The 20,138-nt window shown below is 39.1% G+C and overlaps 1 protein-coding gene across 1 annotated transcript in view; it reads left to right on the forward strand.

The window, feature by feature from the left end:
* LOC138810517 (ribosomal protein S6 kinase alpha-5-like) overlaps window positions 1-20,138 on the forward strand; it is a 153,126-nt gene that overhangs the window by 66,055 nt on the left and 66,933 nt on the right. The gene's annotated exons all lie outside the window — the stretch shown is intronic.

The raw sequence follows: 20,138 nt of genomic DNA on the forward strand, positions 1-20,138 counted from the left end.
TCTGGAGGTGATACAGTCTTGCCCATAACAATCCCTAAAGGTGTATTGATTGACTTTTTTCAGTGTTTCTGTGAGGTGATAGCATGGATTTACAGGTCCTGACTGCAGTGCCCCAAGGACATTTTGTCTTAATGACTAAGCACTGTAGATATTTAAAAAACAGGTTGCTCCATTATTGCGAAGTCTATGTATATGAATGCTGAAGCTACAGAAAGCAAAACTAACACAAAATCTTATTATGTTACTACAGGTAGTCTCTGACTTAAAATGATTTGACTTATGTTTTTCATCTTTAGGATAGTGTGAGGACAATATATGTTCAATAGAAATTGTACTTCAATATTTGAATTTTGGTCTTTCCCTGGCCTAGCTGCACTGGTATGATCCATTAACCACAGCTCTTAGACAGCCACAAGACCACAGCACCAACAGCCAAGACAGTTATAAGAACACTAAGCCACTAAGCTGTGATGTTCAGTACATTAGCTGTATTAATTGTACTGGCAACTTATGAGTTTTTCGACTTACCCTTGCAAAAGTCAAGCATCTGCATGTCTCTGTTAATACTATACATCCTACAAAGTGAGTGTCTTGCATATGTTTTTACTAGGGTTTTTTTTTTCAGTTGATGACTACCTTTCCCAGCTAAAAAAATTTTATTTTATTTAATATTTGGTTGTAGAAGTTCCTAAGGGGGGAAAACAGCCCACCTAAAATGTATTGATTTATTTTCTCATTCTGAGGTGGCTGGGCCAGTTCTCTGCTGGTGTAGCCTCAGTTCACTCATGTACTGTACTTGGAGAGTTAGCTGGACTGGAAGAACCAGGGCATGCCTGGTGATTGTTGGCTAGGCCATTGTGCTTGTCCATATGGCCTCTCATTCTCCATTTCTTGGCAGTCTGAGGGTATTTCACGAGAACCACCAAAAGGCATACTAAAGTTCAAAACACCTGAGTCTCATCCCTGGGCTCATACAGCTTCCCTATCAATCAGTATATGGCCAGCCTAGATACACATCGTTTTTTGTTTTTCCTTCCCTTCCCTTTCCCTCCCCTCCCCTCCCCTACCCCTCCCTTCCCCTTCCCTTCCCTTCTCCTTTTTTCTTCTCTTTCCTTTTCTTTCTGTCTTTTCTTTTGCAATTTCAGGGTTTAAAATGCAGGCCTTGTGCTTGTGAGTCTGGTATTCTACCACTAAGCCACACTTCTACTGATCACTTTTAGGATATGGCAAGCTTAGGTAAGATCTGCCTGTTTTCAGGCTTCCTGTATTGCTGTGATGTATGCCACTGCATCCAGCTTCCCTCCGTGGAGATGTAGTTTTACAAACCAGCTTGGGCTGGACAGGTACCCCAGTCCTTCCAATCTCAGCCTCCCACATGTATTGGAAAAACAGGCATGCACCACTGTGCCCAGTAATGGGTTAAGAAAAGGTATTGAGAACTCTTCTGCCTGGGCTGGCCATGAACCACAACCCTCCCATTCTCAGCTTGTGTGTACTTTCTACTTGTGTGTGAAAAAACAAACAAACAACAAGCTTAATTTCCAAATACCCTCCCATAGATGTTTGAACATTTTACTTAAATGTTTATCTATATTGGATAAGAGTGTCTGCTCTTCTAGAGCATACTTCCAAACTTCTAGATGTTTGTCCTTATCAGATGAGGAGTAATGCCACATTATAGAATTGTTTATTTTTATTTTCTTCTGCTAAAGGAGTCTGAACATCTTTTTATATCTTTGTTCTCCCTTTCAATTTTTTGTTTGGTCCTGGCTGGCCTTGAACTTGTGATCCTTGAGCCTCAGCTTCCTAACTGCTGGGATTACAGGGGAGTAATCCATCTGTCTCTCTTTATATCCTGAAGGAGCCATTTTTATTTTTTGAGCATTTTATTTGTACCATTTGCACATATTTTCTTCTCAATTTCAGAGACAATGTGATATACATTGTAAATTGCCACCTTTTCCATTTGTTTTTACAATGTAAAAATTTAAATTTATTTATAGAATTTACATTTAAAATTATTATTCTTATGGCTTATGGATTTGCATCATAGATGAAAGACCTTTTCTTTTTTTGGGGGGGGGTCTGGTTGTGCCGCCTGAACTCTGGGTCTGGGCGCTGTCCCTCAGCTCTTCAGCTCAAGGCTAGCACTCTACCACTTGAGCCACAGTGCTACTTCGGCTTTTTTCCTTTTGCTTATGTGGTGCTGAGGAATCAAACCCAGGGCCTCATGCATGCAAGGCAAGCACTCTACCACTGAGCCACCTTCCCAGCCCTTGAAAGACCTTTTCTACTCTTAAGATGACCTTCTCTTCTCTTACTCTTAAGACCTTCATTACTCTCAAAAGGAATCCAACTGGTACCCTTGGCTCATGCCTGTAATCCTATCTACTCAGGAGCTAAGGATTACAATTTGAAGCCCACTTAAGCCAGGAAAGTCTGTGAGAGTCTTACATCCAGTTACCCACTAAAAAGCCAGAGATGGAGTTGTGGCTCAACTGGAAGAACACTGAAAAAAGGAAGAGGGGTGGGGTGGGAGGAAGGGGAAAGGACAAAGAAATTCACTGCCTTTTTTCTTTTAGAACTTGTGTGGTTTTAGTTTTTACATGGAGAATTTTTCTTGGAGTCTGATGTGAAATAAGGATCCATAAGTAGCCGCTTAGTTTTTTCAAATTATATAGTAAAAGTCTATGCTTGTCGTTTATTGTATATGTTTACATCACTCTTTCTGTTCCGTTTGGTTTGCTGAATCATGTGCCAGTACCATGCTGTTTTATCTTGCCATGGTTTTACAGTATGTTTTGCTCTCTGGTAAGGCTGGTCCTTACTTTGACCCTTGTCTTTCATTGCTTATATTCAGAGCTTTGTGGAAGGTTCTTCTGCTGGTTTTCTATGTGAATTTTATTTTATTTTAATTATTATTATTATTATTTTGTCAGTTGTGGGGCTTGAACTCTGGAACTAGGTGCTGTCCCTCAGCTCTTCAGCTCAAGGCAAGCACTCTACCACTTGAGCCGTAGCACCACAACTCGTTTTCTGAGTGGTTTATTGGAGAAAAGAGTCTCACTGAGTTTCCTTCCCGGGCTGGCTTTGAACTGCGATCCTCAGATCTCAGCTTCCTGAATAGCTAGGGTTATAGACACGAGCCACTGATGCCCAGCTTCTATGTGAATTTTAAAAGCAAATTGTTTGGGTCTCTGAGAAAAAAAACACATTAGATTTTTTTTAAAAAGATTACCATTAAAAATTCACTGAGAAGTGATGTTTTTGTGATATTGGTTAGTCTTGTTCAGGAACATGGTGAATCTTTTTATATGGAAATCACTTTGTAGATATTCAGGGTTATTTTAACATTTTCTTTCTATCCATGTTTCTTATTAAGTCAATCTTAAGTATCTTTTCATGTACTGTTATTATAAATAGAGGCTTCTCTTCTACCATAGCTTGCAACTGATCATGTTCTGATAATTTTGTACTTTGCTATCTGAGGGTATGTTATCATCTTCCAACAGTGCTTATATCCTGCTCTGTGCTTTTTCAGCCTGACCCATGATGTCTTGTATACCACTTTTCTCTGCCTTGTAGTTTTGCTTAGAGCGTAGGTCCAGAGACTTATAGTCATTCTTGATGTTTTGTTAAAGATGTCTTGAGAGCAGACTCGATTTAGGACTCAGTCGCCATCAGCTCCTACTGGTATTCATGGCTCAGTACAGAGTGCGGGATGGAGCTTATTCTAGTGGCATAAAAATTGCTTGGTTAGCATAGACTTTTCTGAGTAAGGTAATTATGATCACAGTGCTTTGCCAGATGCTTACTTGTGACATTTGCTTTTAGTAGCAGCTACGCAATAGACAAGCATTTCTAAAAGAACTGAGTGTGTGGCTGTTCACCCTGTGTGCTTTGTTTGGTTGTCTTCAACTTGTTTATATACTATCCACTGTTCTCTAGATCAGTGGGCAGTACTTTTTCCTCACAAGAAATGGGCAGGATGGTAAATATTTCAAGTTTTGCAGGCCTCTAAGCTTGGTTAATCATGGATACTAGTAAACTAGTAAATGTGGTGGTATTCAAATAAAGTTTTACTTACAGAACTGGCAGTGTACTGGATTTTCCCTATGGGTTATAAATTGTTGACCTTTACTCTAAACCCATGTTCATTAAGTTACATACAGCATTAACGTCATTTTAGAATCTGTTTTAATTTATGTCTTAGGGCATCATATGGCTTTGATGGATTATTTTTCTTTATATTTCTTTATATTTTTTCTGAATCTTAAAACATGGACACCATATAACTTTTACAGACTTTTAAAGCTTTTACCCTACCCTACTTTTTTTTTTTTTTTGGTCTGGTCGTGAGGCCTGAACTCTGGGCCTGGGCGCTGTCCCTCAGCTCTTCAGCTCAAGGCTAGCGCTCTACCACTTGAGCCACAGCGCCACTTCTGGCTTTTTCCTTTTTGCTCATGTGGTGCTTAGGAATCGAACCCAGGGCCTCATGCATGCAAGGCAAGCGCTCTACCACTGAGCCACCTTCTCAGCCCAACCCTACCCTACTTTTATAATCTTTTAAAGCTTTACCTTATGTCTTATAAGAGGCATAAAACATTTTGAGCTATTCTTTCTTAAAATTCATGTTCAACAACAATGGATGGGAATTCTCTATGGGAAAATAATGTATTAAAAAACATTTTCTCTTATAGAGTCCTTGGTTTCTGTTAGTGATGATTTTTCGAAACAGCTCGTCTATGACTACAACATGTTGAGTGATAATCAGTAGAATTCAGACATTAAAGAAGGATGTTTTAAAAGTATTTATAAAGGTGATGCTAAAGATCATTTTCTCTAATGAATGCTACCCCAATTGTCATGAGTCATCCTTTCAAAAGGAGTTAAAAGATATTTAAAACATTGAAGCTTCACTTTTGAGTATTAGTTTCATCTCAGAAATTGCAAGGGTGGTAATACTGCTGAGATGGTAACAATGGTTCATGTGCATCATAGTTGCTGGTGTGACAGATTAGATAGAAACTGCAGGAACTTCTCTGCTTTTAAGTAATTATGAATAATTCATAGGCCAGCTAGATATTCTCAGCTAGAGTGTTAAAATGGTTTAATTAGCTGGAAGGTTCCACCTTGGAAAGAAATGGGGTATTGAAAGAGAGTACGCATAAATAAATATAAATATTGATCCTACATATAAAATAAGTCAATAGTAAGGTTAGATGGCTAGAGGCCCACAGAGATGGTACTAGAAACAAACAGGTGGTTTTGAGTAAGTCATTCAAGCCTGATATAAAATGTAGTGGTACATCTGTTAGTTCTTTCTCCATATCCAAAGTACTCTAAATTCAGTGGCTTAATCCACCCACTTTGAGGGGCTCAGTGCTTATCCACAGGGGTACTTCTTAAATCATTCCCACTTTGCTCTTCTAGAATTATTTTCTTTCTCCACCATCTTGGGGTTTGTACTCTAGGCCTCAAGCAAAGAGAAGAAGCAGGAAAGGGTCAGGGTCAAGATACACTCTTCAGAGGCACATCCCAGACACCTGCTTTCTCCAACCAGGTCCCACCACCCACAGTTCCAATAGTTCCCAGTTCCCAGTAGTCTATTCATATTTTGAACTTAGCAATGGATTAAACCATTGTTTAGGTCAGAACCCTTATGCCGTAATCCTCTCTAGAAATACTCACATAAGCCAAGTGCCAGTGGCTCATACCTCTAATCCTAGCTACTCAAGAGGCTGAGATCTGAGGATCATGGTTCAAAGCCAGCCCAAGCAGGAAAGTCTGCGAGATTCTTATCTCCAATTAACCACCAGAAAACAAGAAGTGGCGTTGTGGCTCAAGTGGTAGAGTGCTAGCCTTGAGCTGAAGAGCTGAGGGACAGTGCCTAGGCTCAGAGTTCAAGCCCCATTGCATTAAAAAAAAAAAAAAAGGAACAAAAGAAATACCTGCATAGACACACCTGCAGGTATGCTTGAATAATCTAGACTTTTCTTCATGCAATCAAGTTGACCATCAAAATTAACCATTGCAGTTTGAACTCTGTAGTCAGACTTTCAAACCAGTCTGATCCAGCCTGTGTTTCTCACTCAGTCTTCCTTTATTGTGCTCTGTTAGCCATGCTGCAGTCCAGCTAAGTAATGGTACTCCTCTGTGTGCATACATTTTTCTTTTCTTTCCCTGTTTGCAGAGTTCCCTTACTGAAAATCATCTTGATATTTCCTAGCTGAGGACCCTAGGTGCAGTATCTAATATCACTTGTCCTGTGTATGTTATTCCTGTGGCGTTGTGGACTTAAATGGAATGATGTCTATGAAGTGCTTAGTGCCAGCCTAGTAGAAAGTGATCCATCGATGGTGTTTGTATTAAAAGAAAGCCTAGAAAAGTACAAGATGAAACTAGAACATCTTGTTGTGTGGCAGAAAGAAGAAAGTGCAATCAGTGGGGGTGGAGGAAAGTGCTTCCTCAAGTGCTGCCACAGAGAAGGAAAGATGGAGTTACGAAATCACCACCTGATGCCACCGAAACCAGTGGGTGAGAATTTGATGAAGAACAGGATATTTTTATATAGTCTGTATTTCCCTTCTCCACAATTCGCCACAGTCTGAAGGAAAACATAGTAACTTCACGATAGAGAAAGCTGGCAGACACCACGTTAATGACTATACATTAACCACACAATGAAAGTGAATACCAGTGGTAGAAAAACTAACATCCATATTTTCTGATACAACACAGGGGTGTTAAAAATCATTTCTCTGGTATTGTGAAACTATTTTATTATCACATTAGATGTACAGAGACAGTTTTATACATGCATACAAAGTGCCTGATCAAACTCACCCGTCCACCATTCTCCCTCATCTCCTCTAACCTTTTTAAAATGATTTCAACCAGTTTTAGTGTTCTATTTTCATATATGGCATATAAAATACTCTTGGCATCGTAGTTTTAGGGTTTTTTTGGTGATACATGTTTGAACTAAGGACTTAGCCATGCTTTCAGCCTTTTTTCTGCTTTTGTTGTTGTTTGATTAGTTGGTTTTGTTTGTGAGTGAGTGTCTTGGTTTTCCCTCAGGCCTTTCAGTCCTGCTGTGCCATATCCAGCTCTTGGTTGATTTGAAATTCTCTGGAACTTTTTGCCTCAAACTCAGGCCTCCCAGTCTCTACCTCAGGACTAGCTAGAACACAGGCATGAGCCTCCAGTGCCTGGCATTTCATAGAATTGTTCCAAAAATTTATAACCTGTATCTGATCTTGAGAAATCATCATATAAAGCCCAAACTGAGAGTTGGTCCACATAATAGAGAAAGCCTGTCATCTTCAAAGAAACCAAGCGCAAACAAGAAAGAAAGTTCCACACAAAAGATAGATGACCTTTAATGCATTGTATGATCATGAACAAAATCATAGACTGGAAAAGGAGTAGATGCACCTGGTGCCAGTGGCTCATGTCTGTAACCTTAGCACATCTCTAATGCACTTTTGCAATCCTAGCACATCTGTAATTGGAGGCTGAGACCTGAGGATCACGGTTTGAAGCCAGTCTGGGCAGAAAAGTCTATGAGACTTATCTCCAGTTAATCACCAAAAAGCCAGAAATGGAGCTGTGGCTCAAGTGGTAGAGCACTATCCTTGAGCGAGAAAGCGTGGAGCCTGTTCAAGCCCTAGTAACCGTGCATGTGTGCAAGTGCGTGCGTGCACACACACACACAAACACACACACATTAGTAAATGTAAAAATTATTGTTGGGCAGAGTCTGAATACAAAGTATAGATAAGGCAATAGTATTTTTGTCATAGCTAGAGGTCCTGAAGTTGGTAATTATGCTATGGTTGAGTATAACAGAATGTCTAAGGATATGTACACTAAAGTATTCAGAAAAATACATCTCCAACATATTCTCAGCTGGTTCAGGTGAAATATACATGCATATACAACAGAGAGAGGATGAACAAACTAAAAGAAATGGAGAAAATGTAAATAACATGTGTATTTTCATAATGAACTTTGTGGATTGCTTGTTCTGTTCTTACAATTTTTTGAAAGTTTGAAATTATATTGTTTGCTTTTTTTTTAAGTCCACAGGTAAGGCATTGTGATCTATGAAACCTTTAGCAGTTCTTCCTTTCAGAGCCCCTTGTGATACAAGGGACTTCTCGTTGGCCTCTTTAGACTACACACCACAAGCAGCTTCATAGCACTCTTCAGGCTTCCTGCTGTAGGCCTGGAACACAATGACAGGCTGTAGAACTGTGTTTTTCTCTAGAACTGTGTTTTTTAAGTTTGTAGCTTTCTCTGCTCTGACTTTGTCCACATCTATAATAGAATATGAAGGAAGATATAGAGGTTACACATACTGATGATATTTGGAGGTTCTAGTCTCTGGTAGGAACAATGAAGGTAGGTCTCCTCTGTTGCCAAGTTCAGAGCCATCTGCTTTCCCAGGCAGGTGGATTAAAAAGGACAGCTTCACAAGAAAAATTAAGAGTTTTGCAAGGATGTAGGTAATTCCCAAAGGTATGCCTAAGTGCTTTAAAAACAAACAAAACGAAAAAAAACCAGCACTGATTTTATTTCAAGACATAAATTTTATTACAAGATTTTATAAAAGGCATAAATTGCCATTTTTAAGTTCTATGCTATTGAAAAAATCTGTCACCAATCATTTTAGCTATCACATTAAAAATATTTAAAATTTGTCGTCTACTTACACATTTAAAATAGATCTCAATGTGTCGCCCCTGTAAATAAAATATTACTCTCAACTACTGGGACATTCTGAGCAGCCTTTCACATTTTAATTGGGAAAAGCCTAGTGAAGTGGTGTGACATGGTATTTAGAGTCATTGGCTCCAGGCTACTGTCTTTTACATTTGAGAGACAGTAATGAATGGTAAGTAATTGTTCTGAGGCTGGTTAGCCAGGCCGCTGCCTGGGAAGCCGGGAGGGGAAGGCAGCTCAGGAGAGTGCGAACAAATGATGCAGCTCTGGGTAACTTAGAACCTCTACAGGTTTCATTTTCCTCTGATGACTATTGTGTTGTCTTTGGAAATAAGACTTTTACTGGTGCGTATTTTACAGTTGTTTGTAAGGATGAAATATTCCTAAACACAGGAGGCACAAAATAAGTCTCCAGTCACTTCCTAGTCTCAGAAGCAGAGAGGATGTATTGAGATTCAGGTTTTAAAGGATGAAACCCTTGTTTAAGTCACTAGACCATTCAGGTTGGGGAGCACTGACTTGGGGGTGGAATAGCCACCGGCAGCGAGGAGTGTACACTGACAGTAGCACTCAGCCCATTTTGTGTTGCAAAATCATAGAGGCAGGGGCTGAAAGAATAGCAGTCTCATGCTATTCCTGCGTTGTCCTATAGCAGAGAGACAATAAAGAAAATCAGCTTAAGAAAAAATAAATTCTGTCTTGCAAGTTGCGCTAGAAATTGGCAGAAGAGGAGAATTTCCAGAAGTTAGATCCATAGTTTCATCTGAAAAGTATGAGCTGGGGGGCTGGAAAGTTGGCTCAGTGGTAGAGTGCTTGTCTCGCATGCATGAGGCCCTGGGTTCAATTCCTCAGCACCACATAAGCAGAAAAAAGCCAGAAGTGGCGCTGTGGCTCAAGTGGTAGAGCACTAGCCTTGAGCTGAAGAGCTGAGGGACAGCGCCCAGGCCCAGAGTTCAGGCCCCATGACCGGACCCAAAAAAAAAAAAAAAAAGTATGAGCTGGTATGGGTCAAGAGCTCTCCAGGCAGGCCGGGCCTTAAGTAGCCACAAGCAGTTTTCTCTCAGGTACATTTGTTCGGCATGAGTGGCTGTTTTAATGGGAAGAGATGTTATTTTATGTCCAGCATGTCAAGGTGTGAATGTTCTAGGAGCTAGGCTTCCCTGAGCTCTAAGGCCCAAGAGACCTCTCAGGTCAGGTCAGTGGGCCACTAGGGCCTCTGGCCCAGCATCTGCCTGCAGCCCCTGATTATGATGCTTTCTTTTGAGAGAAAGAGAATGTTGAAAATTCAGCTTAAATTGAACCAGATGGTGTTTTCCACATTGTGTCTTATTTGTTATTTCACTGCCCTGCAGAGTTGTTTTGAGTTTCCAGAACAAGTTCCAACTCCCCCAACAAGTGGCTTGAACCCCCGTGCTAGACAAAGAGATAGAGCCAGGCTTACCACATTCTGTGGTAGTCATTGCTCCATTTCTCTCTTCTGAAGCTCCAGGGTTCACCAGTGCAGTTCTGATCACAGCTGGGCTCTACAATAGAACTGTCGGGAAGTGGACCCTGGATGGTGTGGACCCACTGGACAGGCTGTCTGTGTCCCTTGTGTCCATCAGTCAGCTCACTGGCCTATTTGTGAGCCAACCCCACCAGGACGTCCCCATTCAGGTTACAATGCTCATTCACTTTGTTTGGCTCACAGTTCCTTAGAGAAACTTATTTCTGTGGTTTCTTTTTAGAAGATAAACAGTATATATATATTTGCCACATGGTTCTGGGGGATGGAACTAACCACCACCCAGATATCCTTCAGCCTGTCGTAGGAGAAACATCAAAGCCGAGCATCCTCTTTTCCCAGAAGAGTGCTCATGTACTTACACATACTCAAAACATTTTCACATGATCTCAAGGAGTTTATGTGAAACATCTTCAGGATGGCTCATGGAACTTCTTAATGCTATTAAACCAGTCACAAGAAATCTATTTTTCTGGACCAGGCACAGTGGCTATAATCATAGTAACTCTGGGATTATTGAAATTTGAGTCCAATCCCAACAAAAAGTTAGCAAGATCCCTGTCTCAACGAAAAGGCCTTATGTAGTAGTACACTTCTATAATCCTAGCCATGCAGGAGACAAAAGATTGAGAGCTGAAGCTGGCCCTGGGGAAAAAGTATAAAACTTTCATCTGAAAAATAAAGCCAAAGGGAGCATGAATCAAATTGTATAGTACTTGCTTAGCAAGCATTGTACTCTGAGTTCAAATCCCAATATTGCCCCACCAAAAAACAGTCTATTTCCCCCTTCCCCAAAGATCTCCCGTCGGGCTCTCTTACCAGTTTTGAAAGATACATAATTAGAGATAATGATAGTGACACATATTTATTGAGCTTTTATCATTTCTCAGTCACAGTGCATCCCTAAAATCCGGAAGAGTGCCCTTGACCTCCCCTTCTGAAGCTGTTGAGCCCTCAGCCTTCCCCATACCACAATACACCACCTCCACCTCCATCTCCAGCGTAGGCAAGGCTGTTGCTGTGTCTCCTAGCCACTGTTATCTCTCTTACCTGGTGTGCTGAAAGAGATCTTCCCATTCTTACCCTTCCTACTCTCAATACAGTATGCACAGCCATTGAGCCCATTGATAGGAAAGTCATGTCCCACCAGTTTGCTCCAGAGCCCTCTAGCAGCTTCGCATTCCATTCAGAGTAAACGCTAGAGTCCTTCCAGTGGCATAAGCTCCCAGGGCCCTGCCCCTGATATATGTTGTGCTCTCCTGGTATACGGAATAGACCCAGTTAGTTCTGCAGGGCCTCTAGAGCCTGGTCCACTGCCCTAACTCACTTCCTTTTGCAACCTTGCCCCTTCTACCACTTTCCTTCATTCACTCTCCCACAGCCACTAATAGCCTCTTTCTGATGGTGCATCAGGCCTGCTCCTGCCTCAGGGCCTTTGCAATGATTGGTATTTCTGCTTGGAACAGTCTTCCCCCAGATAACTCCTTAGATGGCCTATGCCATCTATCCTCATTGAAATTGAATTCTTGTCTCTACACTGGCACTCCCTGCCCCCTTCTATCTCTTCCATTTTCCCATAGTAATCCTTACTTCCTGGCATATAATAATACCTAATTTACTTAGTTTCTTTCTTCTTTCTGGATTTCAAGCTTCACTAAAGTGGAGATTTTTTAAATTATTATTCAGTGCTTTGTGTGTAAAAAAATGATTGGCATATAATAAGAACCCAGATGGTTGCAAAATGAAAGGACAAACCCTAGAAAGCAATAATATTTTTCTTTTCTAGTATGGATTTGCATCCAGAGTGATTAAGCATCTTACTCAGTGATGCACAGCTAATAAAGGATAGAGCGCTGTCATATTTGGATTGTCTGATACCAAAGACCTGTGCTCTTAGTTACTACATTTGCTTTCCCTTATACATATAAATATATTTTTCTTTAAGAATATGAAAAATAGGAGGTAAAAAATGTAGTCCAGAAATGGTAACCTTACAAGGCTTTGGGGTGGGAAGCTAGAGTTTGGGACTAACCAAATAACTACAAGTTGTGGAAGAGAGAAGAAGAGATCAGGGAAAGAAGGATTCTGTGACTATGTGGAGAGACAGTCTTAGGTAGCCTGGATGAGAGCAATTCTTGAGGCTGAAGGAACTGACAAAGATTTCAGCAGTCCCTCAACTCATGGGACAGACTTGGAATAGATCCTTCTGAGGTGTGTGGATACTTCTAAGAAGGGTTATACCTGAGTAGCCAGTAATACATCCCCAGAGTCAGAATAAATGATCGACTGAGACAGTTGGGCACCTCCCATAGGGCACAGAACAAGTTCCCATGGGCAGCACATATTTTGTGCTTTCATAGATAAGCCACAAAAGGGCATATACAGCTCCCAAATTAAAACTACAGCAGCTGCTAACACAGGTGCAAGTAAGAGTCAGTACCTGCCAACAACCTGCCTTTTCCTAGTGACAAAGCTGCCTGCAAGGAACCTCAGACAGACACGAACACTAGCAAGTCTAAATTCTTTATTTACATGAAGGACCTGGGTGAGAACCTTGGACAGGAATTAATCTGCTAGATGCCTTTTGGGAATTGCTCTTAGTAAGAACTATGTCTCTGATCTTGGTGGGCAGATATCCCAGTGGAAGTCTTGACCAAAATTTCTGATCTGGTTTCTACCATTTCTGGATCCAAGAACTCAGTCTTCAGATACATTAACACAGTTTAAAGCAGTTGAATAGAACTATGAACTCATTCAGATAGAAATAAATTGATAGTTTGATAGGGTTAGAAGAATTACGTAGTTTCAAACTACTTTTCCAAAATTGTCCATTATAGAGATGAGATGAGATATGCACTCTCTATGATGAAGCAAAAGAGATACCACCTTCATTGAATGACCGAAATAAAACTCATAGATCATAGAATGAATTGAGAAGCAAGTACAAGAACAGTGTCACTGCCACTTTTTCCTCCCAAAGATGCTCACTGTGTGAGAGGAACTCATTTTCAAGCTAGTTTACAAAATTAACAATTTTTAAGTTTCAAAAACATCAAGGTTATGCCAGGCAAGGGAAGACTGAGAGACATTGTTACAAATTAGAGAAAATAGATAGCCATCTGACCCTGACATTTGATTCTGAATTGGATCTGTTCGCTTATAAAAGATATATAGAGAACAGTTTTGATGACTTGAATTTAGACCTGAGGATTAGATGGTAAATAATATTGTCATGTTAATTTTCTGATCTTTTAATGACTATGTTGTGGTATGGAATACACATGACAGGGCTGGTTGGTTAAATGGTTCAAGAATTCTATGTAATGCACTTGTATCTTCGCTATAAATTTATTACTGCTTCAAAATAAAAGCAAAAAGGTATAAATGTATTTCTATACACTGGCATACAATAATTGTAAAGTAGAATTTAAATATCCTTTGTAGTATATTTTTTAAAACATAAAATACTTGGTAATAAATTTGCTCTATAAATTAGAGTACACTACTGAGAGAAATTAAATAAAACCTTCATGTTACAGTTACAACACATATATGATGGGAAAACTCAATATTCTAAAATTTTACTTGTCTCCAAAATGAACTTTAGAAATAAAATTGCTGAAATAACACCCAAGCAGATTGTTGTAAAAAACAGATACAGAGAAGCTGTTCTAGAATTCCTATATAAAAGAAAGTGGACAGAACCATTTAAATGTTTAACAAGAGAGAGTGGGAAATACTTAAGCTGAGAGTCTAGAGGCTCCCTCCACGGCCTGTTTCTAGAACACAGGGGCCATCTGCTCAGTAAGCTGAGCATAGGAAGTTCTGATCACTACAGCTGTACTCTGATTAGGGAGTGAGGATCCCATCCTTTGAGAGGCAAGCTGGGAAGACCGGAGACTGCTGCCCTTCCTCAGCATCTGCTAAGAAAATAAGAATGTGACTCCATGAAGGGAGTCACTGTCCTCACTCAATTCTAGAGCAGTGGCTCAGAGATGTTTTTCCCAGGGGGAGAGGTGGTTCAGAAGAACAGAGAGACCTTACTAAAAGATTGGGCTACCTTTGGTGGATCATAGTGGTATGGTATATGTAATTAAGAGGAGGTTGGTGTCTTCATTAGAGCAACAAGTTAAATGTGAACAATGAAGAGCTGTCCTGGAGTCAGGGTAAACCTCAAACTCTGGCCTCTAACTACCCCTTGCAGAGGCCTGAGTTTATTGGATCAGATTTGGTTGGACTGGAGTAATTGATTCCTCCGAGCATGATGGGAAACAACAGAACAACAAACAAGCCAGCAATTAGTGGAGCCTAATAACTGGTTGTAATACTAGCAGAGGCAGACAGCATGGCCAGCAGGGAAAGAGAGAAGAACCCACTGGAACCGTTGTTCAGATATTCAAGGCTTTGTTCTCTGAGGAGCAACATTGGAGGCTCCACACTGCATATGAAATAGACTTTACCCTAATAACTAGGCCAAGTTATTAAGTAAGGAAGACAGAGCAATTGAAAAAAAACAGAGGTGGAGGGTGGGATGTTGAAATCAGATCATTTGAATCCTCCCAAGCAAGAAGAGAATAAAAATTGGTAGCTCGGAAGACTACTCAAAAAATTTACAAATATGGGGCTGGGAAGGTGGCTCAGTGGTAGAGTGCTTGCCTTGCATGCATGAGGCCCTGGGTTCGATTCCTCAGCACCACATAAGCAAAAAAGGAAAAAAAAGTGGGAAGTGGCGCTGTGGCTCAAGTGGTAGAGCGCTAGCCTTGAGCTGAAGAGCTGAGGGACAGCGCCCAGGCCCAGAGTTCAGGCCCCATGACCAGAAAAAAAAAAGAAAGAAAAGAAAAATTTACAAATATGTAGTTGTTCTCTCTTCTAAAAGATAAATATATATATATAAAGTAATAACTGTAATATATTATGTATTGTTAGGTGTGCAATATGTAGTTGTTCCTCAGCGTGCATGGGGGATGATTTCAAGATCTACCTCTACCTGCAGACCAGAAACCACAATGGTTCAGTCTCTTACATAAATTGCTGCATAGGATTACATATAAGTTATGTACATTCTGTTGTATACTTTACATCATCTTTTGATTTCTTATGCTACCTAACACAATATAAATGCTTTGTAAATAGTTGTTATATTTTATTGTTAAAGGACTAGGGACAAGAAAATAGTCTCTATGAGTTCAGCACACATTCTTTCCCAAAATCTGTTAGTCTGCAGTTGATTCAATCAATGAATGTGGATACAAAGAGCCAGTGGTGAATAGTTACACTGTGTCTCACATTAATATCACAGAAAGGAAGAGGAGAGCAGAAAGCTGAATAGGAGTAAAGTTTCTATATATCACTAAAGTTAAATTAGCCTAAATCTTATGCTATTTGTATGTTAACAGTATACAGCAAGTTGTATAGCAACTACTAATAAAATAATGTAAAAGTTCATTAAAGGATTTAGTATGTTATACTATAAGATATTCACCTATTGAAAGGTAAGGAAATAAAGGGAAAGAAACAGAAGAATACATGAGATATTAATAAATAATAAAAAAGGAAGTGGCGCTGTGGCTGAAGCAGTAGAGCACTCGCCTTGGGCTGAAGAGCGCAGGGACAGCGCCCAAGCCCAGAGTTCAAGCCCCACGACCGGCAAAAATAATAATAATAATAATAATAATAATAAATAAAGTAAAATGACAAATATAAATCTACCTATAATTAATAAAATGTTAGATATGAATAGTTAAATATTATTCCAGCCAAAGAGCAGAAATTTTCAGACCGGGGGTAAAAGACCCAACTATAGACTATTTAAGGAGATACAATATATATTCAAATATACCAAAGGGGGAAAGGATGAAAAGAGATACATCATGCAAACAGCAGTTACCAGAAAGTTGGAGTGATTATACTAGTAACAGATAAAATAGGCACAAAACAACAACAATAAAAGTTTACTAGAGATTAAATGGAACATTTTATGATCAGAAGGACCAACCCTTTAGAAAAATGATTGTAAACATATGAGCACCTTACAACATAGGCCCACATGGATAGACATGCAAAAGTGGAAAGAAGTAGAAGAGGAAATAGACAATTAAACAATAACATCCTATTTCAATAAAATGTAAACCTAACTAGTGAAAATATCAACCAGGAAAAAGAAGAATTGATCAACACTCTAAACCACTTAGATGTTACAGATACATAATAGAACTTTCTAAACAACAGCAGCAGAATACATGTTTTTCGCAGGTACACATGAAATATTCTTTAGGATAGACAACATTTCATCCCATAAATCACCAACATATTCAAGGTTAAGATCATAAAAAGTATATTGTTTGACCATAACTGTGTTGTCTCAGTAAGACTAGAAATCAATAACAAAGAAATTTTAGTTATTCACAGCTATTATGTGCAAATTAAACAATCTAGTACTAAAATAAACAGTGTTGAAGAAGTAAAAGAATACTTTAGAGAAAATAAAGACACTACAGAATATTTCTAAAGTAATGCTTGCTTAGTGGGAAAACATAATCAACCAGTTTTTTTTTAAAAAGGAAAATCGCAAACCAATTCAATTTTCTACCCTAAGACATCACAAAAAGAACAACAAGCTGGACACCAGTGACTCCATGACAGTAATTCTAGTTATTCAGGAGCTGATATCTGAGGATTGTGTTTTGAAGCCAGCTCAGGCAGGAAAAGTACCTAAGACTCTCATCCAGTAAGCTACCAAAAAGCCAGAAGTAGAGCTGGAATTGGGGGGTGGGGGCGGTGGTAGGGGGGTGGGGAGGGGAGGTATGGCTTGGAGCTCAACTACAGAACCCAAGCTTAGATTTCAAGCCCCAGGACACACAGACACACACAGACACACACACACAGACACACACACACACACACACACACACACACACACACACACACACACACACACACACACAGCAAACTAAACTTAAAGCAAGGAGAAATTATATTTTAAAAAATCAGAGAATATGAAAACAGCAGAAAACAAAAAAGAATCACAAGAAGTTACCATAAATAGCTATGTAACAACATAGAGTTAGACAGTTGCTTCATATTAGGTAACTTGGATAGCAGCAGTTTCAGGCCAGCCTAGATTGCCTATGGAGTTTAAGGTGCAAGGAAGGAGTTGTAGAGGCAAAGAGAGGGAGAGGAATATTTCTAGAGTATCATATCACAGAGTACTAGAACTGATTCAAGAAGAAATATAAATTCTAAATAAACCTATAACAAGTAAAGAGATTTAACTACTAGTAATAGCACTACTAATAGTGAAAAATGAGCTTGGAGAAAACAACCAAGTATTTTCAGTGGTGATGTTACTGAACATTTAGAAAGAAGGCCAACATTTTACAAATTCATCTGAAAAATAGAAAACACCTTATTATCCAAAGAGACTAGTAGTACCTCAAACAAACTAACCTAAAGAAAAATACCACAAGAAAACTGCAATAAATGTCCCTTAGGAATATGAATGCAGAATTTCTCAAACAATTCTACCAAATGGAATTCAGCAGTGAATAGGATTTATAATATTGGTAAGTAGGACTTGTTCCAAGGATGCAAAGTGTCTTAATAACCAAGAATCAACTTGATACTGTACCATATCAATAAAAGATTCATATAGTTTTTCAGTAGCATAGAAAAAAATTGACAAAATTCATCCATTTATGATAAAAAAAAAACCCTCAACAAAATGAAAAACACACAGTCGGCCCACAGTTAATATAATACCTACCTAGAAGGTAAAATCAGGAACAGTAATTCAGAATGACCACTTTATTTAACATTTGGACAGGATAAGGATAAGGTTACAAAAGGCCTTTCAATTAGAAAGGAAGAAGAAACACTTAAAAATGATTTTGTAAGTAGGTGGTTCTGAGAAATCGGTGTTAATAAACTAGCTAAGCAAAAATTTAAGAGTAACATACAAAAGTTAACTGACATTTTTTACACTTGCAGAATTGTTTCACTTTCAGATTTTTATCTGAAAATAGAATTAAGAGAACAATTCTATTTGCTGTAGAATCAGAAAGGAAAAAAACAGTTGGCAATAAAAAATACATAACTCAACAAAATATTGCTGAAAATGAAATATAACCCCAAAAATGAAAGGATACCACATTTTCATACATTGATTTACTATTCTTGGAGTAACGGGAGTTCCAAAATCTTTTAAATTTTTATTTTATTATAAAGGTGCTGTACAAAGGGGTTACAGTTACATGAGTAAGGGAGTGAGTACATTTTTTGGCAAGCATTGTTACCTCTCCTTTGTTTTTCTCTTACTATCCCTTCTGAGTTCCAAAATTTATTAACCAAGTGATCCAGAAATTCACATAGAAAATTATGGGGCCTGAAATATCAAAATACAGTAGCTCATTTATTTATTTTTGAGGTAGTATATTTGATGACGCTTAGGCAGGTGCTCTACCACTTCAACCAGGCCTCCTATGCTTTTTGCTTTAGTTTTTCAGGTTGGTTTTCACTTTCTTGTCTGGCCTGGTCTGACTGCAGTCTTTCTACTATATGCTTTTGATGTAGCAAGAAGTCAAACATGCACCAGCAGATCCAGCTTTTTACATTGAAAAAGTACTCATTAACTTTTTAGCCCAGCTGTCCTTGAACCATGATTCCCTCCCCCACCTCCACCCCACTCCCTATATGTACCTCTGAGTAGCTAGGATTGCAGGAGTAAACCACCACACACTCAACCTCTAAAAGAGTTTTGAAGAGGAAGAATAAAGTTAGAAACTCACACCTCATATTTTCAAATTTTATTCCTAGCCAGGTTTAGTCGTGTGTACCCGTAGTCCTAGCTGTTGGGAGACTGAGGAAGGAAGATTGTTGGAGTACAGTTCACGGTCTCAGTGTTAAACAGGAAAAAAAATTTAAACAAAAACTGACTGAAAAGCTATTAGAATTGAGAAACATGTGACTGGTGTAAGAATGGACATTTAGATGAATGTAGATCTGTAGGATAGAATTGGGAGTCCAGAAATCCTCACATTTACAGTCAACTAGTTTTTCAGCAAGAGACAATGTGGAAAGAGCACTCTCTTCAACAAATGGTGTTGAAACAACCAGATAGCTATATGCAAAAAAAAAAAAAAAAAAAAAAAGTATAAATTTGGGCCGTACTTCATAACACAAACAAAAGTTAATTCAAAACATTTGGGTACTTTTTTGTGTGTGACATTGGGTTTGACAGTGGCTTCTTAGACCAGGTACCAGAAGCACAAGGAATTAAAGAAATGATGAGATCATTTGGAATATGGGGATATAGTGAGTAATGAGAATGTTGTCCAGTTGATTATGATGGCTGTACAACTCACTAAAGACAATTGGTTTTATACATCAAGTGGTGAATATCATGAGATTGGAGATAAGTCTCAGATGAAAGTGAAAATCCAACTGGGCAACAAAACCTTACAACAGAAGTTGTAAAAAGGTTGGTAGATGGTAGAGTGACATCACAGATGGAGGGAACAAATGCTTAGCTCTTCAAGGAATTACTACCAGCACCTCCTGCCTCTGCCTGCAAGTACCACTGACCTCATTCACCAGGATACTCTTGGACAGTCTCAGTATCAGCTTTACCACGGTGGTTGCCTGGATCCTTGAACAGTTTGCTGTTCACAGGCCTGCACCTGTAGAAAATGCTGCTGTTTTTTGAATATCAGGTTCTTATGCTATCAAGTCAGCCTGTTTCAAAGTAGGAGATAGTTTACTTGACACTGTAAGTTTGTCTCCTTAAATGTATACTTTTCCTCAGTCTCTCCACTAAGTGAAAATTAAGCACCTTCCATGTTCTAAGGAACAGTATTCCATAAGTAGTTGTTATTCCTGTTTAATAAGAGTTGAAGAACAGACATCTTCAATT

This window comes from Dipodomys merriami, unplaced genomic scaffold, assembly GCF_024711535.1.
Source record: "Dipodomys merriami isolate MVZ:Mamm:240054 unplaced genomic scaffold, mDipMer1.0.p SCAF_50, whole genome shotgun sequence".
In the NCBI taxonomy this organism is placed as follows: domain Eukaryota; kingdom Metazoa; phylum Chordata; class Mammalia; order Rodentia; family Heteromyidae; genus Dipodomys; species Dipodomys merriami.